Source organism: Triticum aestivum, chromosome 4A (assembly GCF_018294505.1).
Source record: "Triticum aestivum cultivar Chinese Spring chromosome 4A, IWGSC CS RefSeq v2.1, whole genome shotgun sequence".
NCBI classification, from domain to species: Eukaryota; Viridiplantae; Streptophyta; class Magnoliopsida; order Poales; family Poaceae; genus Triticum; species Triticum aestivum.
In genome coordinates this window covers 33,766,630-33,790,739 of record NC_057803.1, presented here as the reverse complement: position 1 = coordinate 33,790,739, position 24,110 = coordinate 33,766,630, and the positions used below count along the sequence as shown (strand labels likewise).

General features: G+C 40.6%; 1 long non-coding RNA gene across 1 annotated transcript; it reads left to right on the top strand.

Moving 5' to 3' along the window:
- Positions 1–8,212: 8,212 nt before the first annotated feature.
- LOC123081683 (uncharacterized) lies at positions 8,213–8,988 on the top strand. Its single transcript, XR_006438764.1, has 3 exons — positions 8,213–8,335; positions 8,413–8,499; positions 8,910–8,988. It is a non-coding gene; the product is annotated as an uncharacterized lncRNA (long non-coding RNA).
- The last annotated feature ends 15,122 nt before the right edge of the window (positions 8,989–24,110 follow it).

The following is a 24,110-nucleotide window of genomic DNA, read 5'->3' as shown; positions in this document are numbered from 1 at the left end:
TTGCAGTACCGTTTGTGCTCACTTTTGTTACTTGCCACCTTGCTATTTTTTACTATTCCTATTACAAAAATCAATATCTACTATCCATATTACACTTGTATCACCATCTCTTCGCCGAACTAGTGCACCTATACAATTTACCATTGTATTTGGTGTGTTGGGGACATAAGAGACTCTTTGTTATTTGGTTGCAGGGTTGTTTGAGAGATACCATCTTCATCCTACGCCTCCCACGGAATGATAAACCTTAGGTCATCCACTTGAGGGAAAATTGCTACTGTCCTACAAAACTCTACGCTTGGAGGCCCAACAAGAGTCTACAAGAATAAAGTTGGGTAGTAGACATCAAGATCTTTTCTGGCGCCCTTGCCGGGGAGGTGAGTGCTTGAAGGTATATCTTTAGATCTTGCAATCAAATCTTTTAGTTTCTTATTTTATCACTAGTTTGGTTTGTAAAAAGAAAACTACAAAAAATGGAATTGAGGTGGCCTCATTTTATTCGTCTTTACCATGTCTTTCTTGAAAATGATGGAAAGGAAAATTGTGCTCAATTGATAGAAGAAGAATTCAATAAAATGTTTGGCATAAATGATGAGCATGATTTCAATGTTGCTAGTATGAATTCTTTTAATGTCCAAGATGCTAATGATATGTGAAGCGATAAGCTTGGGGATGCTATGTTTGATGAAGATGATATTTTTAGTCCCCCAAGTTTTGATGAGAATATTTACTATGATGAAAGCATGCCTCCTATTTATGATGAAAGTGGATTTGGATAGGTCATGATTTTATTTAATGATGATTCCACTATCTTGGAAGTGGTTTCAATTGATTTTGAAAACAAAGTTGCTATCTATGATGATTATGGTGATGACATGTATGCTATAAATAATAATGATAACCATGAAACTTGTCATCATGATATTAATTTTCAATCACATGATAGTTATTTTGTTGAGTTTACTCCCACTACTATTGATGAGAGTAAATTTGCTTACGTGGAGAGTAACAAAATTTATCTGCTTATGTATCATGAAAAGAATGCTTTATGTGATGGCTATATTGTTGAATTCATTCATGATTCTACTGGAAATTATTATGAGAGAGGAACATACGATTTTAGGTATTGCAATAATATCAAGTTCCCTCTCTATGTGTTGAAAGTCTTGAAGTTGCCCTTGTTTTGCCTTCCTATGCTAGTTGATTCTTGTTCCCATAAATTGTTTGCTCACAAAATGCCTATGCATAGGAAGTGGGTTAGACTTAAATGTGCTTGCCATGTGTTTCATGATGCTCTTGTTATGTTTCAATTCTAATCTTTTATGCGAGCATCATTGAAATCATCATGCCTAGCTAAAAAGTTATTAAAGAAAAGCGCTTGTTGGGAGACAACCCAACACTTTTACCTACTGTTTTGGTGTGTTCACATGATTAGGCTACTGTAGTAACCATGTTTTATAGATTTTATTTCAATAAAGTGCCAAGTAAAGCCTTTCTGATTATGTTTGGTGATAGTTGATTTGATCTTGTTGGAAAACAAGAACTTTTGCGTCCAGTAAAACAATTTTGAAAAATAACAGAAGTGACGAAAGCTTTTGATTTTTTTACACAAGATTGATATACACATTACCTACACCTTCCTAATTTTTCAGAACTGCTGGAGTTACAGAAGTATGGTTAGAGTATAGATTACTACAAATTGTTTCATTTTTGACAGATTCTGTTTTCAATGCATAGTTTGCTTGTTTCCTAGTTTCTATGGCTTATATTGCTCAATATAAATTGTGTAAATGATAAGGCACAGTAGGCATTGTGTGAGAACAATTATGAATCTCGTCTTTGATAGTACCAAAGTGAATGATTTGTCTTTATCATACTAACCTATCTCACAAAGTTCTGTTAAGTTTTGTGTGATTGAAGTTTTCAAGTTTTGGGTGAGATGTCGATATGAGGAGAATAAGGAGTGACAAGACCTTAAGCTTGGGGGTGCCCAAGGCACCCCAAGGTAATATTCAAGGAAAATCCAAGCAACTAAGCTTGGGCATCCCCTCTTTCGTCTTCAACATTGTTGGTAACCTCACTTGGAGCTATATTTTTATTCATCACATGATATGAGTTTTGCTTGGAGCATCATTTTCTTTTGTTTTGATTTGCTTTATGTTTTTTAGAATAATGTTTTGTATCTTATATGTCAATAAAAATGTCAAGTATAGCCTTTGCCATGCTTATTTTGCAAGTCTATATGTGGTTGTTTGAAAACAGAAAGTTGCACGCTAGTGCGTGAATTCTTGAGAAATGTTAGAATGTGATAAAATGTTGAAATGGTTTGCATAATAAGCTATGATAAAATTTATACAGTGTGGTGATTTTTTAAATTTTTTGGAGTTAAATAAGTATTGGTATTCTTGCTTCCTTTATAGACTAGCCTGTTTAGACAGATTGCTATTATGTTTGCATATGTTTGCTTGTTTAATGATCCTATTTGAGGATATTAGGACTATTAAATATGCAGAGGAATTTAGTATGCACTATTAAATTATAATTTTAGTGATTTGCTATAGTGGAGAATGATAAGGTTTTGCATTGATTTATACTTATCTCATGAGTTCTTGTAGAGTTTTGTGTGGATGAAGTTTTTAAGATTTAGGGAAATCGTGATATTAAAGGAATTAAGGAGACACGAAATCTCAAGCTTGGGGATACCCAAGGCATCCCAAATTAATATTTCAACAAGTCTCAAGCATCTAAGCTTGGGATGCCCCGGTAGGCATCCCACCTTTATTCTTCAACAATTATCGGTTAGTGTCGGTTGAACCTAAGTTTTTGCTTCTTCACATGAGTTGTGTTATTCTTAGAATGTCATTTTATTTTGTTTTGCTTTCTGTTTTAATAAAATTCTTAGATTTGAAAGTTTTAAATAAGAGATCCCTCAATTAACTGCCCATTTACTTAACTACTCGCTTGATCTTCACTTATATATTTTTGGAGTAGTTTGTCTTTTACTCTTGTGCTTCACTTATATTCTATGAGTAAATTGTTGAATGAATTGAATATCATGAAGTTGAAATTATATGTTCATATTATGCCTAGCAGTAGCTTCACATTGGGTTTAGAAAGTGAAATCTTTTGAAGCTTGACAATCACAATATTGGTCATACAAGCAATTCATGAATTTAAAACTATAATGAAGCTAGCCAACTCACCTCCACAAGGCTCCCCTGATTGGAGCTTCGTCGATCGTCCGATCTGCCTTTCTGGCGTGCCTGCGCCATTGGATCTTCACAATAGTTAAAATCAATTTTCACCTCATGGTCGTTTTCGTTGTCCAATGACTGGTGGGCTCGCGCCGCACGTTGGTTGGCTGGGTTGCCCGTTTGCAGGTGCAGGTGGTTTTGCCCAATCAGCTCAGCGCGCCCGCACCCAATCACCCACGTCTCGCCCCACTCCCACCCCAGCCGCCAAACGAACCCTAGCCCTCTTTCTATTTCCCCTCGATCCCCATGAGCCGCCGCACCCCTCCCTCGATCCCCACCATCCTCTCCTTGCCAGCAGCCGCCGGCCGACCTCGTCTCTCCACTCGCCTCCTCCTCTCCTCTACCATGTCGCCGTCGATCCCACCGCCAGCCTTCTCCTCTGCTCGCCTCCTCCGGTCCTCTTCCATGTCACCGTCGATCCAGATCCAACGTAGGTCGTCTTCGCGGTGCGGGTGGGGATGTAGGGGAGGTGTAGGATGCGGACGAGAAGGGAAGGAGGAGGCCGGCGAGGAAGGCAAGTGTCGGTGTCAAAACCGGAGGATCTCGGGTAGGGGGTCCCGAACTGTGCATCTAGGCGGATGGTAACAGGAGGCAGGGGACACGATGTTTTACCCAGGTTCGGGCCCTCTTGATGGAGGTAAAACCCTACGTCCTGCTTGATTTATTCTTGATGATATGGGTATTACAAGAGTTGATCTACCACGAGATCGGAGAGGCTAAACCGTAGAAGCTAGCCTATGGTATGATTATATGTATATGTTGTTATCGACTAGCCTGTCCTTGGTTTATATAATGCACCAGAGGCCTAGGATAACAAGAGTCCTAGCCGAATACGCCGGTGGGGAGAACAATCGGGAACATAGGGGTAAGCACAGGAGCCAGACAACCCAGCTTGCAAATCTCTTAAGTCAATATGGTGCATATTGTGGCGTAATAAACGAACAAGGAACGAAGCCGTACAAGTATAATCATATGCAAGAGGAAAAAGCTTCATGAAGGAATCCCCCAAGTAAACGGGGTATTTGAATTTGCATGCCACAAACAAAGTTTTGACAAGGAGATTTTTTACAAGCAACATTTTTCCAAAAAAGTATAATGCTTGGTCGAACCGAACACAAGTTAAAAATTAAAACTTTGAGCATGAAAGCGACTTAGCTGGTTAATGTGTTCGGCATTGATGATGTGGTCCGAGCTTGATGCGGGACAAGGTTCCATCCCCCAAGCCGGTCCCGAGGTGGCGGAGCGGAGAGCTCGACACATCGAAGTGGTGACATAGCGCGGTCAATGCAGACCGACAGAGTGACGTCGAAGTCCCCAGATCATTTTCATGTGCACAAAAAATAGTGCAAACCGGAGATAATAGTAATAATAATAATAAAATCGTTGCATAATAAATAATCTATGCAAAGTGAGTAATAAAAGAAATATGGCCTGGCGCCGAAGTCAATGTCGATGCAGGGCATCAGCGTGATGCGGTAAAGGTGTGGCAAAGCCTGAATTCACAGGTCGGTCCGAGTTCCGGATGCGGCGTTCGCCGGACCATGTACGGAAACTGACCGAACCACCATGCGACCGTCGTTAATGCGGCCATCATTTGATAGACCTGTGTACATATGATGAACAAACCAGAGTAATAATTCCTTGGGAAAAATGAACCCGAACAAGCAAAAAATACTAGGATTAATAGCACCTGATTTATTTGTTGTAGCAATCCGAAGAAAGGTGATTCCGAAAATTGGGACTCGATCCGCACACCCATTGCCTGGTGGGCGATAAAGCGACGGTATGGCGATGCTGGCAAAGGTTGGCTCGCCGAGGCAAAGCCCTCGGTCCAGCTAACGTGACGGAGCTGGTCAGCTAGTGACGCCGAAGTCTCCGGAGTAGGTTGATGAAGAGATGGCGAAGCCCCCGGTCCAGCCGAGATGTCGAAGCCTTGATGTCAGCCGATGAGTCGAAGTAGGTCAGCGTGATGGACACCAGCTTGAAGAAGCTATAGTGCGGTCCTGCCGATGCATGTCGTAACGTGGTCGATGCTGGCTTGATGAAGTGACCGTGCGGCGATGCCGGTATGCCTGCTCCGTGTAATCCGTGGGGCGGCGATGTTGGTGATGATTTATCCTTCGCGATGCCGGACTCTTGTTCGGTTTGCCGAGATGATGATTCGAAGAAGTTGAGTTCGGCTCAACAAAGCGACAACGTGTCTAGCGCAGGTCGGCAGCCTTGGAGCAATATTGCCGGACTGGTTTCACACCAGTATGATGATGAAGATGACCTCATGGGAGGCTTAAAAATTTACGGGAACATGTTTAAAAGCAACGCACAATACTCTAGAAGAGAACTCCTCTAAAAAGGTTGTCCAATATCACGTTCATAAAGAAACATGAATTTGGGTCGGATCCGTATTCGCAAGAAAATGGATCCGAAAATTGGTCCACTCATCGGAAGGTTACCGGAGTTTGAACCGTCTGATCGAGCTGAAATTTGGAGGGGCGGTAGATACGGGAATTCCGCAGTAGATGAACGGTTGGATCTTCCAAAGGACCTCCGAGATGGGCTGTGGAGACCACGCCCTAAACTCGTCTAGATTCCTGTCCAGATTTGACAGGGCTCCGGTATATCATAGATTGTCGGAGATTCCTCCATCGGAACTCGACGAAATTTTGCATGGCTGTTGTAGACGTAATTCCGCACTATTCCACCAAAGAAATCATCAAACTGACGCTCGAGGAGGTGGTGACGGTGAATACAAGTTCGCTGTCCATAAAAATAGCACGGCCGCCCGAGGGCAATGTTGACGTTGAGCCCTCGAGCTCCATGGATGACTCCTCTATGATCATGATAGAGATCGGAGTTGATGTTTGAAGAAGGCCCCCATCCAAACATGATGATCAGAGATGGAGCACGGTCCTCGGTTGAGCCAAGGTGACCAGTCGAGCCGGCGACGAAGATGCCGGCGTCGCAGTTGACCTGCGGGCGAGCCATTGATCCTTTTGCCGACCACACAACAAAATTCTCAATGAAAGCACCAATGTCGGTGTCAAAACCGGCGGATCTCGGGTAGGGGGTCCCGAACTGTGCGTCTAGGTGGATGGTAACAGGAGGCAGGGGACACGATGTTTTACCTAGGTTCGAGCCCTCTTGATGGAGGTAAAACCCTACGTCCTGCTTGATTTATTCTTGATGATATGGGTATTACAAGAGTTGATCTACCACGAGATCGGAGAGGATAAACCCTAGAAGCTAGCCTATGGTATGATTGTATGTATATGTTGTTATCGACTAGCCTGGCCTCGGTTTATATAATGCACCAGAGGCCTAGGATAACAAGAGTCCTAGCCGAATACGCCGGTGGGGAGGAGTCCTTGTCTTGATCACCAAGTCTTGTGGAATCTTCCATGTATGCGGCAGCTGTCCGAACTGGCCCATGAGTATACGGCCATGGGAGTCCTCGGCCCAATCTAACAGATCAGGAGACGACGTGGTGAGTACCCCCTAGTCCAGGACACCGTTAGCAAGCAACAGCGGGGAAGGAGAAGGTGAGCGATCCTAGCATGGGGAAGGGGCAGGGTGAGGCCTCACGCACATGCCGACGGCCGGCAGGTCGACTCATTGCGCCGCCGCGTCGTCACCTCCTCTACACCATGAGAGGCGCCACCTCTGCCTCCACCCTCCCACTGGGCAAGGAGCTCGAGGTGAACAAGCAGCGTGGGAAGGCGAGAGGAACCAGGAGCTCCTCCCTCCTCCCATGGCTGCCTCGTGGATCTGGAGGTGCCTGTTGCAGGCGGCTCGAGCGATGCAAGCTGGCAGCGAACTAGGTGCTCCACTCTTTCTCTCCTTCTCTTAATTTCTTCCTCACACGTATTTTACTTTGCGATTATATGGATTTTTAAACTTGACGTGTGCAGATCTGACATAGAAGAGAGGAAGAATAATTTTAGCTAAGAGTGGAATTTAGAGTTCAAAGAATTAGTTGATGCTATTGACCAAAGAGCGATTTTTATTACAGTTCCTCTGAATTAGTAAACCGGAAGGACTAAAACATCATCAGTCAGCCATTGTTGTTAGATTGATGTTGCCTTGATTACCACTTTGTTTGGTGGCTACACTATAAATTCTTGAGATATAGTGCAATGGTTGATAGTTTGTTGCATAATGATATTGATTCTGCCGAACTAATACTCTCTTTGTATATCTAGGATTCCTACTAGAACACATCATTCCAAATTGCGACAATGATCTTTCTACTCATGAGTAGTCCTTTTTATACTGAATTTTGATGCATACTCTGTGGCTGGGTGACCCGCTCACCTGAAGCTCCCTCGACTTCCATTCGATTTTACCCGTTCGATCTACACAAGTCGGGTCAATGCTGCTCTGCCGGACGTTAGATTTTTACTGCGTTTTTTACCTGATGTTCTTTCGTGGCGTACTATGACCGGTAGGCTCGGCTCAGGCCTCCATTGGTTGGGTTGGATTTCGTTGGGTGAGCATGTTCCTGCCGCGTCGCACGTCATGTCGCATGCTGACCGCGTCGTGCGAAGCCATGGAGAGGTTGGCCGACACATGCGCACCCGGCTTGTGCGCCCGAGCTTGTGGTCTCGCAATGACAGGTGGGCCGGTGCTGCTTCTAGTCCCGCTTGTCGGCTGTCCTGGGTTAGGATAATAGGGGCATGGTTTATATTGTATATTCTTTCTGCTTGATCAGCTTACAATCAGATTGGTGTAGTGGAGCTAAAAATACATTGGCTGGTTGTGTCTCTTAGTTTGGCAGAAATCGCAACATGTCAAATTGATCGGTGTCCATCTCCCTCAATTTCTGCATATTTATATTTGGGAAGTGAACCAGGCTACTCATCGATTAATAAAAGCTTTATAGTTCTGTTCTCCTTCCATTATTTCTTCATTATTATTCATTTATTCTATTAGATTAAAGGTATTATTGTGATGATGTCCTGTTGTTCTCTAATGTATTTTTGATTTTTTTTCTGTGATTGTACTCAATGGTGCTTGCAGGTCCATGGACATTGTCATAATGGTCACCTTATCGCAGTGTATTATTTTTGGATCTCATATTCCTCAAGGTAATGGACAAGAATTTGTGTACTCGCTTGGCTAATGTTTACTAGACCTAAAGATTTTCCCTGCTCTGCTCTGTTAGGCGCTCCATCCTCTGATTCGATGTCTGACGATCTGAGAAATAAGAGGAGGAATAATCCAGCAGAAGAATTTGGTGAAGAAGAACAAGGTGATATTTCTCTCGTGTGAACACAATCAATTGTTTTCTTGATGTTATCACCCATGTGTTAATGTTGTAGAAGATTTATCATTTGACTTCTTCTTTTAGGTTTAATTTGTGTTTAGTTAATGCCCACAGATTGTGATGTTCATATATGGGGATTTTTTGGTCAATTTTGTTGCTTCAATATGTAGGTACTATTGTCCATGTGGGATATCTAATAGGTCAGACTGGTTTGCTAGCTTAATTTTTTAGCTTGATGTTTTCATTTAGGGGTGTCCTCTTCAGCTACATCTTTTGTGCAGCTCCAAAATTCTATGTTTCAAAGCACTTATTTCCATATTCTATTTATTATTTTTAAGTCATGAAAACTCTTTTCGGTCTGCTTGATCATTCCACTTCCATGTTTATCCTTGCAGAAAAGAATACCTTTATCCTGATAGGCATGGAAACACCGGTTCACATTGAGTGCATCATCGCTAATCAGCCACTATGTATGGTCAGCGAATATGCTTGCTTATTCCTGTAACATATCATTACTCTATCTCCTTAGCCTTTCTAACTTTTAAGATTTGATCAATTCTTTAGAAGTTCATATAGATCTGGAAGTATTTGGTTTTGTTGGTCAAATCCATTACCTGTATGTCCTTATTTATTTTATTGTTCGAACAAGATATCATATCACCTACATTCATTATTCTTGATTACAGTCTCATACTAAAGTAGTCTAAAATGGTCTGAATAGTTGTAGTAATTCATAAATATTTTCAGTGTAGTTCTTATTTGGTTTCTAGGCATATAATTTACTTCAAAATTTTGATCTTTATTTGGTTAGTAAGGATCTAGAATAAAACAGACCAATGATATATATACAAACAGACACAATAGGAGTTAACTGGTACCTAGCTTTTGAAACCTCTGATATATACAAAATATTATTTGAGTAGAACAGGAGAGATGCAATCTTATGGATATTTCCGCATTTGTAAGAAACTTTCCAGCTTGGCAAGAGGGCTTGACTAGCCATGTGTAGGACTCAACCATCCTGCCTTCCAAATGATTAGTCATTGGTGTTTTCTTATGTTCCTGTTAGCCAAAGTGCATCAGATAAGTAGACTGTTATGTTGAAAAAAGGAAAGAGAATACTCTTTTGTTACTTGCAGTACATATATATGCTATAACATCAGAGAGCAATGGATATAGAAGAAATATGTAAACAGTTGTACCTAGAAGAAATATGCAACTACTTATTCAGGTTACTTAATTAATAACGCATCTATATCATTACATACACATACTGAATGTGCCTTTTGAGAGTGAGCTTCTGTCAGTACCTCTCACGTATCTTATATATATGCCATTCCAACTATCTGTTGCAGTAGAGAGCAAGGGACATATAAGAAATCTCCAGGCAGCTTCACTTAGATGCATCATCTTCTGCTAGGAGTCAGCTTGAAGAATGACCTTCTCAGGTTAATTCTTGGGTCAGTGTTTCGGCTTTTCTCCATTGGTTCGTAAAAACCGCATGGTAACTTGACTTTACAGAGAACCTGCTGCACTATAACTTTGGTTTAATCTGTCGATAATGCCCATGAGTATATTCTTAGTGTATGTTTGACCAGATTGTTTTAACTTGTGTTGTTCTTATGCTTCAGGAGACTGCAACTGACATGCTGGATGGGGAATAACCAAATTTGTGGACAAATACAAAGAGTTCATCGCAAGGGGTGGTGTTTAGGATATATACACAAAAGAGGAAACTTTTTTTTTGTACAGAACCAAATTATATGATGTAATTGACCACTATTTCTAAGAAATGTTCATCATGTATTAAGTACATTTTATTGTGTCACTTTTTTGAGGGGTAGCTTTATTCATCAAACATCACAAAGTGTGCGATAGAGTTCACCAAACCATGCTTTATTGTGTCACCTATGTTTACCTTCTTTTTTACGGTGTCGCCTATGTTTACCTTCTTTTTAGCGTAAGCTATTTGGACTTTCTAATTGCAGGCTCAGTTATTTAACCCACTGATGTTCTAATTTGTTGCATAATTACATTAAGCAACTATTTACATTTCATTCTTTGTTTGTATTTTTTTTAAGACTTATGCCTCCATGTTCCTGAATAACATAACAAATTATGCATGCTCAAGTATATATTTTGAAGGACAAGTCTATTATTTTTTATAAAAATAGTTACAATTCGTGTCCTATGTGATTGCTCAAGCCTATAGTAACCTATTCATGTCACACAAATATTTTCTTTTTCCAAACCCATTGCCAAAAAAATACAACCATGCCAACTTTACTCTCTCATCATAGTGGGCATATTTTCAAACTGAACATATTCATATTATGCAATTTCCCTTTTCCTAGACTATTATTTCACAACGTAATAAACATGTTTAAAAAATAGCATGAATTAGTAGAAGGTCCTTGCAACATGAAACTATTTTCATCGATAGCATGTCTTTAGCGGGTCTCTGCGCCATTTGGCGCAACGGGTCAACTAGTGATTAGTATAAGGAAGAGAACTTTCACATGCAAATATATTATCTTGGACATCTTCTATGATTGTGAATACCCATTAATTATTTTTAAACTTGAGAAAATTAATTGAAGTTGGACAAGGAAGACAATGTAATGAGTTATGGTTGTGTATATTTGCATAGAAGTTATATTGTCATGGATACTCCAACATGTGGTGTTTGCCTAGGATCTTTTGCTAGCCAAAAATTCGTACTAAGTAGAGATACTACTTGTGCATCCAAAAACCCTTAAACCCAGTTTCTTGCCATGAGTGTCTACCATACCTACCTATGGTTTGAATAAGATCCTTCAAGTAATTTGTCATCGGTGCATAAAGCAATAAAAATTTCTCCTAAATATGTTTGATCTTTTATTGTAAGGGAAAATGGAGTGTTGTACGAACTTGTGATGGCAAAGTAATAGAAGCGACGGACAACATAATAAAGGTTGCTATCATAAGGGGCAATATAACATGACGTTCCTTTGCATTCAGAGCTTGGGCATCCAAATAAAAAGCGCACGACAACCTCTGCTTCCCTCTGCGAAGGGCCTATCTTTTACTTTCCATTATTTACTTTTATGCAAGAGTCAATAGAATGAATTATCATTTCAACCTCAACTATTCTCTAGTTGGCAAGCATCATGTGGTGGGGAAAGATCAAGACACATATGGTCAGTCAAATATATTTGATCATGATTTATTATTGTTGAAAATTATCTTTATGATAAATGAGTTGGGAGGTGAAACATTAAGCCCCTATCTTTCTCTGTGTTCGATGGATGCCATTTGTTCTAAGTATATGCTTTGAGTACTAGCAATCATGGAATACTATATGACGATTGAGTATGTGGAGCTCTTACTTAGACTTTGTTTAATAAGTTGAATTGCAATTGTTATTGGTGACTATGAATGTAGGTTGTTGAGTTTCAAGAGAATCCATTGTTTGAACCTTAACATGTGAATTCGTTGCTACTTTAACATGAGAAGTTTTATGAGAAAGAATTGTTGTTATGATGCTAGGAAAAGTGATTGAATATATCATTGATCAAACTTGTGCACTTTGCTAGCATTCGCACTTCATAAATTATTTCTTTTATCATTTACCTACTCGAGGACGAGTAGGAATTAAGCTTGGGGATGCTGATACATCTCCAACATATCTATAATTTATGAAGTATTCATGCCATGTTTACAACAATTTTATATAGTTTTGGTATGATTTGCATGGAACTAACCAGACTGATGCTATTTTCAGCAGAACTACCGTGGTGTTGTTACTTTGCGCAGAAATGAAAGTTCTCCAAATGAGCTGAAACTTTTTGACGATCTTTTTGGAACAAAATAGACCCCTGAAGCTTTGTGGGAGGGCCAAAAGAGCCACGAGGAGGGCACAACCCACCAGGGCGTGCTTGGAGCCCAACCCGAGGCGTGGTGGGTTGTGCTCACCTTGAGGCCCATCTTAGCCTGAAACCAATGCCAAAAAATCCTATAAATACAGACCCCCCCCCCCAGAAATAAGCCTAGATCAGAAGTTCCGTCACTGCAAGCCTCTACAGCCACGAAAAACCAATCTACACCCTGTTCCGACACCCTGCCGGAGGGGAAATCATCACCGGTGGCCATCTTCATCATCCCGATGGCCACTATGATGAGGAGGGAGTAGTCCACCCTCGGGGCTGAGGGTTTGTACCAGTAGCTATGTGTTTAATCTCTCTATCTCTCTCTCTCTCTCTCGTGTTCTTGAGATGTCATGATCTTGATGTATCGCAAGCTTTGTTAATATAGTCGGATCATACGGTGTTTTCCCTCTCTATCTTGTTGTGAATTGAGTTTTCCCTTTGAGATTTCGTTTTATTGGGTTGAATACTTTTATGGATTTGAGAGCACTTGATGTATGTATTGCTATGAATACCTGTGGTGACAATGGGGTATCATATTGATTCACTTGATATGTGTTTTGGCACTCAACTCACGGATTCCTGAGGTGACATTGGGGTAATCTATGCATAGGGTTTGATGCACATTCTCATCTTTTTTTCTCTGGTAGAAATCTTGGGGCACTCTTTGAGGTTCTTTGTGTGGATTAAGTATTATGAATCTGAAATTGTTTGATGCATATCGTATAATCAACTCACGAATATTCGCATTGACATTAGACTATCTAGGTGACATTAGAGTTGGTTGATGTGTATCATATGGTGTTATTTTAGTACGAACTCTTGGATAGATCGATCGAAAAGAATAGCTTGGTGTTATTTTAGTACAGACTCTAGGATAGATTGATAGGAAAGAATAGCTTTGAGGTGGTTTCGTACCCTACAAACAATTTATTCTTATGTTCTCCGCTAGATAGGAACTTTTGAGTGATTCTTCATCACACGTTGAGGGATGGTTATATGATCCAATTATATTAGCATTGTTGAGAGATTTCACTAGTGAAAGTACGGACCCTAGGACTTATTTTCAAGCATTGCAATACCATTTGTGCTCACTTTTGTTACTTGCTACCTTGCTATTTTTTATTGTTCCTATTACAAAAATCAATATCTACTATCCATATTACACTTGTATCACCATCTCTTCGACGAACTAGTGCACCTATACAATTTACCATTATATTTGGTGTGTTGGGGACACAAGAGACTCTTTGTTTTTTGGTTGCAGGGTTGTTTGAGAGAGACCATCATCATCCTATGCCTCTCAAGGATTGATAAACCTTAGGTCATCCACTTGAGAGAAAATTGCTACTGTCCTACAAAACTCTGCGCTTGGAGGCCCAACACGAGTCTACAAGAATAAAGTTGGTATTAGACATCAACAAGCGCTATCATTTTACGCCCCTAGCTAGGCATAATGCATAGATTCAAGTGCTGTCATATTTAGTTTTTTGCATCATAGGTTGCCCTCATGATTGATTAATATGGTGGCTTAATTCTAGTCCTAGGGAAGTGTTACATAACCTTTCTCAATGGAAACTGAAATTTAATATTCCTTTCTTTCATATCAATCAAGACACCTATAGTTCGTAAAAATGGTCTACTAAGTTTGATGGGACAAGACGGATTGCAATCAATATCGAGAACAATAAAATCTATGGGCACATAGTTCATATTTGCAAGAATAAGAACATCATTAATTCTTCCCAAAGGCTTTTTAATAGTACAATCCGCCAAGTGCAAATTAAGAGAACACTCTTCAATATTGGTAAAACGGAGCACATCCCATAGAGATTTCGGAATTGTGGAAACACCAGCACTCAAATCACATAAAGCATTACACCCATGATTTTTAATCTGACTTTCATGGTGGGTTCCCATTCATCATATAATTTTCTAGGAATTAAAATCTCTAGTTCTAACTTTTCTTCTAAAGCTTTCATCATCGCTTCTACAATATGTTTAGTAAAAGCTTTATTTTGTTCATAGGCATTGGGTGAATTTAACATGGATTGCAACAAAGAAATACACTCAATCAAAGAGAGACCATCATAATTAAAGTCTTTGTAATCCAAAAGAGTGGGCACATCACTAGCTAAAGTTTTTACCTCTCCAAACCCACCTTTATCAATTTTTTCAATAAGGTTTTCACCCTCCAAATTATGTGGACGCCTTTTAGCTAAAGTTGACTCTTGTTTAGTCCTCTTATCATCAATTTTAACATTAGTAAACAAGGAATCAATGGAAGAAACACCAATCATCTTAACATCTTCATCATTACTATGAAAGCAATCGGGCGAAAACACTCTTTCTAAAAATTCTCTTTTAGCTCTAAGCATAGTGGTTTTTTCTTATTTCATCCATAGAAACATGTAAAGCTTTAATTGATTAATTAATATCAACCTTGGGTGGAAAATTTTTAATCTTGAGATTTGCCACATCATGTGTAATTCTTTTAATGTTCCTAGACATATCATCAAGTTTACTCAATTTTTCTTCTATCATAGTATTGAAAACTTTTTGAGCATTGATAAATTATTTAATATTACTTTCAAGATCCGAGGGCATCCTATTATTATTATTGGAATAATTACCATAGGAATTGCCATAATTATTAGAGGAATTTTCAGGAAAAGGCACATGATTAAAATTAACTCTATAAGCATTGTTATTAAAATTGTTTCGCGAGACAAAATTCACATCTATGGGATCACTATTTTTCTCAATCAAATTAGATAGAGGCACATCATTAAGATCAATAGGAGCATTTTTAATAGCAACCAATCTCCTAAGAGGATCAACTTTTTCACTCAAAGTACTAATTTCTTCAACAAAATTGATCCTTTTACTAGTAGGAGCTCTTTCACTATGCCATTGTGAATAATTAGCCGTAATATTATCAAGCAATTTAGTGGCTTCACCCAAAGTAATTCCATAAAAGTACCACCCGCGGTGGAGTCTAAAAGATTTCTAGAAACAAAATTCAATCCCGCATAAATTTTTTGTATGATCATCCACATATTTAAACCATGAGTAGGGCAATTTCTTATCATCAACTTCATTCTTTCCCAAGATTGGGCAACATGTTCATGCTCAAGTTGCTTAAAATTCATGATATGATGTCTAAGGGAAATAATTTTCGCTGGAGGAAAATACTTAGTGATAAAAGCATCTTTGCACTTGTTCCAAGAATCAATACTATTTCGTGGCAAAGATGAAACCAAATTTTTGCACGATCTCGCAAATAAAAAGGAAATAATTTCAATTTCACAATATCGTTGTCCACATCTTTTTTCTTTTGCATATCACACAATTATGTGAAAGTGTTTAGATGGGATACGCCATCCTTATTAGGATTACTGAAAAATTGCTCTTTCATAACAAGATCAACAAAGCGACATTAATATCATAAGACTCCGCACTAGCGGTGGGAGGAGTGATAACCAACAAGTATAGAGGATCGCAACAGTTTTCGACGGTAGAGTATTCAACCCAAATTTATAGATTCGACACAAGGGGAGCCAAAGAATATTTGAAGGTATTAGCAGCTGAGTTGTCAATTCAACCACACCTGGAGATTAATTATCTGCAACAAAGTGATCAGTAGCAAAGTAGTTTGATAGTTTTGATAGTAGTGACAACAGCAATAGTAACAGCAACAGTGATATCAATAATTTTGTAGCCAGTGTAACAGTGATGATAGCAGCAGTAACTTAGCAGAAATAATATGGAAAAATTCGTAGGCATTGTATCGGTGACTTGTTGGATGATATTCATAATGAGACAGTTATAACCTAGGGCGATACGGCACTAGCTCTAGTTCATCGATATAATGTAGGCATGTATTCCGTAAATAGTCATACGCGCTTTATTAAAAAACTTGCATGACATCTTTTGTCCTACCCTCCCGTGGCAGCGGGGTCTATATTGGAAACTAAGGGATATTAAGGCCTCCTTTTAATAGAGAACCGGAACAAAGCATTAACACATAGTGAATACATGAACTCCTCAAACTACGGTCATCACCGGGAGTGGGCCCGGTTATTGTCATTCCGGGGTTGCCGGATCATAACTGTAGTAGGTGACTATAACTTGCAAGATCAGATCTAAAACATGGATATAATGATGAATTCATAAACGGTTCAGATCTGAAATCATGGCACCTGGGCCCAAAGTGACAAGCATTAAGCATGGCAAAGTCATAGCAACATCAATCTAAGAACATAGTGGATACTAGGGATCAGGCCCTAACAAAACTAACTCGATTACATGATGAATCTCATCCAACTCCTCACCGACCATCGAGCCTACGAAGGAATTACTCACTTCTGGTGGGGAGCATCATGGAATTGGCGATGGAGAAGGGTTGGTGATGACGAAGAACGAAGATCCCCCTCTTCGGAGCCCCAAACGGACTCCAGATCTGCCCTCCCGAGGAAGAACATGGCTTGGCGGCGGATCCGTCTCATGGATTGCGATAATTCTTTCTCCCTCATTTTTTCTAGAATAATATGAATTTATAGTATCGGGGGGGGGAGGGGGTCATCAGCGAGGCCACCAGGTGGGTACAACCCACCTGGGAACGCCAGGAGAGGAGGGCGCGCCCTGGTGAGTTGTGCCCACCCAGGGGCCCCTCTCCGATGGGTCTTGGATCCAGAAATTCTTATTATTGGTATAAAAATCCTCAAAAAGTTTCGTTCCATTCCGAGAATTTCTGCACAAAAACAACACCATGGTAGTTCTGCTGAAAACAACGTCAGTCCAGGGTTAGCTTCATTCAAATCATGCAAATTAGAGTCCAAAACAAGAGGAAAAGCGTGAGAAAAAGTAGATACGTCGGAGACGTATCAACTCCCCCAAGCTTAAACCTTTGCTTGTCCTTAAGCAATTCAGTTGATAAACTGAAAGTGAGAAAGAAAAACTTTTACGAACTCTTTTGCTCTTGTTTGCATAAATAAGCTTAAACAGCACCCAAGTTTTCAGCCAACATTATAACTAACCATGTCAACAATAACTCTTAAAGATTATAATGACTCATATCAATGACATAATCAGCTAGCGAGCAATAATAAAATATCTTAAACAACAACACATTGTCAAAACAACCATGATATAATATGACAATAATGGTATCTCGCTAGCCCTTTCCGAGACCCCAAAACATAAATGCAGAGCACCTCCGAAGTTCAAGCAGCGACTAAACATTGTAATTCATGGTAGAAAAGATCCAGTCATGATGCACCCAAAATTAGCTATACACAATGCATAAATCATGACCACTGTGCTCTACTCAGTTTCTGGCGCTTGTTTATAGAAGGTGATGACACAACATAAAAGTAAATAGAAAGTCCCTTCACAGAGGGAAGCAGTGATTTGCAGAGGTGCCAGAGCTCAGTTTTTAAAATAGAGATAAATGATATTTTGAGACATGCACCCTTCTTATTCACTTCACGACCACCAGTTATATATCAACATCTTCCATGCTAAGCACGCTAGTGGCGGTTCCCAAGCGATAAAAGTAAAGGTTTACTCCCCCTCCACCATCAATCACACTCCATGGCTTGTCCGAAACAGCGGGTGCCGTCCATACCAACATCTGTCCCGGGGGAGTTTTGTTTAATTATTTTCATTTTTGAGTTTGGGACTGGGAATCCCTATTACCGCCCATTTCCTCATGCGAGGGCGAGTGAATAAACACTCGACCTGAGGATAACATGCTTAGCACGGAAGATATCGACCACCTCCTATCGTTCCATGAACAATCCAGGCACACAAAACGGATAAGTTTTTAGAAGTTTTTAGAGGTGGTACATGCAAATTTACTTAGGACGGCAGGGTAATATCGTATATAGGTAGGTATGGTGGACTCATCTGGAATAACTTTGGGTTCAAGGTTTTTGATGTACAAGCAGAATCCCCACTTAGTACATGCGAAGCCTAGCAATTTAAGATTGGGAAGCGGCTAGCTAGAGAGAAACTAAGTAACATTGGACACTAGCATGAGTATGATATGAACACCATGAACATAAACATTATAGAGGCCATGTTGGTTTTGATTCAACTACATGCATGAACATGTACCAAGTCAAGCCACTTGAACATTCAGAGGAGGATACCATATCATCATACTACATCACAATCATCTTAACGCCATGTTGATATCCAAGATAAATCATTATTAACCCCCAGCTACTTATGCATGGCATGAGAAACTATAATATCTAATTGCCATTGCAAACATGTTTAATCATAATGGGCTGAAGCATGGGCACTAGGTTAAACATATTTACATAGACATGACAAGTCGAGTTCATACCAGTTTCTCTTTGCCACGGCCAGTTCATCAAATGTCATCATTATTGCCTTTCACTTGCACAACCGAATGATAAGAAAATTATAATAGTGCAAGAGTGCCATGGACTAAGCTGGAATCTGCAAACATTTTATTCAACATGAAAAGACAAGGTAAAATGGGCTCTTATTAGTTCAACAGTTATTCATATGAGAGCCACTCAATATTTTCATCGTGGTCTTCTCCTCGGTACAACTCAAATAAAAGAAAAGAAATTCAGAGAAACACACTGAAATATTTTTGGATTTTTGGTTTTCTTAAGCAAGCAAATAAAGAAAAGCAAAAAGGAGAAAAACTATTTACACGGGAAAGCTCCCAACAAGCAAAAGAAGAACAAGGAAATCTTTTTGGATTTTCTTTTTAGTACTACTAAGCATGCATAGAAAGTAAATTAACTATAACTAATTTTTTTGGTCTTTCTAAAGTTTTTTTAAACACACACGAAGAAAGCAAGAAAATAAATCTAAGCATGGATGATGCAACGAGAAAGTGTGAGCACCGACAAATGGAATGATAAGTGAACATGTATATAATGTTGGTGAGAAACACGTACTACCCCAAGCTTAGGCTTTTGGCCTAAGTTGGTAGTGAATCAGTAGCCTGGAGGGTAGTATGTATCCCGAGGAGCAGGCATCCAGTCATCCCACTGTTGAGGAGCGGGCATCCACTGATCCCACTGTGGAGGTGCCTGTGCAGCCTCTGCAGCAGCGTGGGCGTTCCAGTAGGCGAGGATGTCTACAAGCATAATCCGGTATTCGCCCCTAGCAACAGAATCAAACAAAGCAGATGCAGGCAAGGGGATAACATCATGAGTGAAAACGTTATAGAAAAAGTTATAAGGAATGGCAATGTCAGGACGATCATGTGCAAGAAAGTGATGGTGATCCATGGTTGCATAGTCTAGGTAAACTTTGGTCAAAGGGAAATCATGAGGGCGTATCTCAACTTCGAAGTGAGCCGCCAAACGAGTAGCAAAAATCCCACCATGCATTTTACCCTCGGATTTATTAAGGTGCAGGCGACGAGCCATGATAGCTCCCAAGCTATACGTGTTGTCACCCTCAATTGCACGACGTAAAACAGCAAGGTCTGGTGAACTAAGTGCACCCACCTTTTCCCTAGCAAGCAAGCATTTGGTAATGAAATATGCAAAGTAGCAGACAGCAGGGAAATGTAAGCCACCGGCAGTGATGGCTGACACTCTCCTCTCATCACCCACTGTCAAAGTGCGACAAAAATCCTCAAACTCAGCCAGCCTAGGCTCGGCCAAGCTCCCATCAGAAGGGATCAAGCATATGTCACAAAACTCAGTAAGTGGTATCTGATGATTTTCAGCATATAAATAAAAGTTCACTTCAGGAGGATTATTTCTAGGCAAGAAAGTAAAGCTTTGAACAAACATATTTGTGAGGATTTGGTGCTGGTCACACTCATCTGCGATGAAGTCGGTGAGACTGGCATTGGCAATGAATTGCATGAACTCCTCATGAATTCCAGCTTCTTGCAAGAATGGGATGTGCGGCCATTCGCACGGCCGTACCTCTGCCAACCTCCAAGGGTGGAGATCATTGTGAGAAGACTCCGCAATAACACCCTTGGAGTTCTACCTTGAGCCATATTTCCTGAAGATATTCATGTCCGCGTACAATTTTTCCTATGAACAAAAATATGAATTTTTAGTTCACAAATTTTTTCCAACAAAACTTCACAAAACTAGTAGCAACTACTCATAGGGATACATAGAGGCCATAGCAAGCATTCAAACTACTTAGAACACTAAGAATTCAACATGCAAGCACATCTACAACAGCACCAAGAGTAGCTAATTATTCAAAGTATAAACCACTAAAACAAAAACTAATTGGACAAATGGTGGAGTCACATACCAAGCAACAATCTCCCGAAACAGTTTTGGAAATGGAGTTTCGAGCAAAGAGATCAAAATTGGCAGCAAAATGAGCAAGAACACAGGAGAGAGAGGAAGAGTGATTTTTTTGTGGAGGTAGGTGACAATGTGGGCTAAAGAGATAAGTGAGGGGCCCACGTGGGGACCACAACCCCCCAGGGCGCGCAAGGGGGTGCTGGCGTGCCCAGGTGGGTTGTGCCCACCTGGTGCACCCCCTTTGGTTATTTTTGCACGAAAAATTCTTAAATATTCAGGAAAAAATCATATAAAATTTTGAGGGCATTCTAAGAACTTTTATTTTTGGGTCATTTTTCATTGCACGGGAAATTTAGAAAACAGACAAAACATGGCATTTATTTTATTTAACTAATAAAAACAGAGAATAAAAAGTAGGGATAAAAAGTAGTGCTTACTAAATTCATTAACTTCACACCGTTAAAAAATGATTCATTAATAAGGTTGATCAAGTCTTATTAACAACCACTTTCGATTAGTATGAAACCGAAGAACTTCTGTAAATCACTAAGTTACCTCAATGGGGATATGCATTTCCCCAACAATAAGCATTTCATATTTCTTTTTGACAGTAGGTAGAGGTATTTTTCAATAACGTTAATACCATTCACTTGGAATTGTTTCTTCGAAAAGTGCACCGTATGCTCATTACCATTAATATGAAAAGTGACCTTGCTTTCACTGCAATCAATAACAGCCCCTACAGTATTCAAGAAGGGTCTACCAAGGATAATCGACATGTTGTCATCCTCGGGCATCTCAAGTATAACAAAGTCGGTCAAAATAGTAACATTAGCAACAACAACGGGCACATCCTCATAGATACCGATATGTATGGCAGTTGATTTGTCAGCCATTTGCAAAGATATTTCAGTAGGTGTGAGTTTATTCAAATCAAGTCTTTTATATAAAGAGAAAGGCATAACACTAACACCAGCTCCTAAGTCACACAAAGTAGTTTGCACATAATTCTTTTTGATAGAGCAAGGTATAGTTGGTATTCCCGGATCTCCAAGTTTTTTAGGCACTCCATCTTTAAAAGTGTAATTAGCAAGCATACTGGAGATTTCAGCTTATGGTATTTTTCTCTTATTTGTGATGATATCTTTCATATACTTTGCATAAGGAGGCATTTTAAGGATATCAGTCAAGCGAGTACGCAAAAAGACTGGCCTCAACATTTCAGCAAAGTGCTCAAATTCTTCATCATCATTCTTTTTAGTTGACCATTCAAGACCAAGATTTGAAACAACTCGTGAGGAAGATCTCATAGAGATCTCAACACATATATGGAAATCCGGTCTCATTTTGTGCAGTTCCACCAAAATTAAGCGAAGCAAAATGTCGCAATAGCAACAAGTTGAAAAGATATCCCTATTTTAATAGAGGCAAAAAAGGAATCAATTACTGGCCAATAAAGGAGGATGAAACATGCGGCCACAAAAATGGTAATCCAGCCAATCCCTAATAAGTGTTGCAGTTTTGAAATAAGATTCAGTAGTTAATTCTGAGAGTGGCATCAATTACTGGCTTATAAAGGGGGTGATGCTGAATTTGTTGTAACAAAGCAACAAGCATCATGTCTGGGTTGGTCCCATTTTTGTTCACTACTTAATGGGAAAAGACAGCAATACAATAGCTTCAATTCATCATTTATTTAAAACAGTTGCATTGATTCATATTAACAGAGACATTCTCTTGAAACAACATTCGTTAAAAAATGTAATTTACTTTTAACAGTGGCATTGCTTCAATTTTCCGGCGGCATTCTTAGATTAACAACGGCAAAATAGCTGCATGGGACATGCCAGCACCATGTGCGTCCACACATATAAATGGGTGATGCAGAGTATGTAGCCAAGCAGCATATATGCACTGGTCCCATATTTGTTCTCTTTGAACCTTCTTCCTATGCGAGGGCAGCAAATCTAGTCGTGCACAAACTACCCGACCCCCCCAGTTTCTTTCCCTTTTCAACAAAGAGATCGGTTCCTTACAGATGTGTGTACTGGGTTACCCCCTTTTCCCTTTTCGACCTACAAAGCGGCTGGATAGCCAGTCTATACTACTTTCCGCCCCTCCTTTCCTCATTGAACCACGTCCTAGATTCTTGCTCTAGCCCACCGCACCCTTCTTTCCTCTTTGAACCAAGACCTAAATTCGACTACAGATCGAAAAAGATCCACATGCAACTAGAGCAACGACGGTTTCAAAGAAACTTATACCTTAGGGTCATCGGGATGTGGCAAGGCGTGCGGCGGGAGGCCGGATCTTCCCACGCTGCGTACGGCAGCGAGGAAGAAGGGGTCGGTGGCCCTCCCACACAGGCGCTGTGTGAAAGAGAACAGCGCGGCCGGCAGTGGATTGCCTCCCTCGCCAAAGGCGATAGAGTGAACGCTGCACCTCCTCCCCTTCCCGGTGCGACGGGATACAGACGCCTCCTTCACCAGCTATGAGGGGAGGGGAGAGACAAGAGGCCAACGCAGTCTTATTTAGATCTGGTGAAGAGAGGGTGAGAGACTATGAATATAGCAAACCCTAGCAAATGAACGCTGAGCCTCCAGCGTGTAACATATATGTAGTGCGGCGAGCGTGTGGAGAGTGCAAACCCTAGCGAACAAGCGCTGAGGCTCCCGCTTATATATCTCCATCTCTAATCATATTTGTCCAACTGGCACATTATTTACGTTGTTAATTATATACGCAGCAATATTAACATACAACATCTCTTATTTGCGCACGTCTGGACCGCTGCCACGGCCGGTCCTGACCAACCCGAACCCTCTTCATCACCCGCGCGTGCTTCCCGCCCGAAACGGCCAGTGCCCATTCATGCCCGGCCAGAGCAGACACGACCTCTCACTGGCGCCGGCATTGAAGCGGCGCGCCATCCGAGAGAGCGTCCCCGCGCCGCTTCCGGGTGCACGCGTCTGCTCCGCGTTCAAAGGTCGCAATAGTCGGCTACAACATGCATGTAAAAAGTTCTTGGGAGTCCGTGCTACAGCTAGCTGTCCTCCCCCAACTCGTCAATGTCTTCTAGTAGTGCTAGTACTCCATGGCGCGATCCATCGACAAGCAGGCGGGAAAGTTATGGTATACTACTCGGTTTGCGGTGAGTGGCATGCCGAGCGACCGTGTGAGACACGAACACGACAGACGTGATTTAAACGTTGGTTTTGCTTGATGGCGCGATCCAAGGAAACGAATCGTTGGTTTCTCTCCGTTTCCATTTTTTCTCCGAAAAACGGAAACTTTTCCACTCCATTTTCATTCCTATTCCAAGGTTGCCCCGTGAGGGAGTCCTGGATTGGGGGGTGTTCGGATAGCCGAACTATACCTTCAGCCGGACTCCCGGACTACGAAGATACAAGATTGAAGA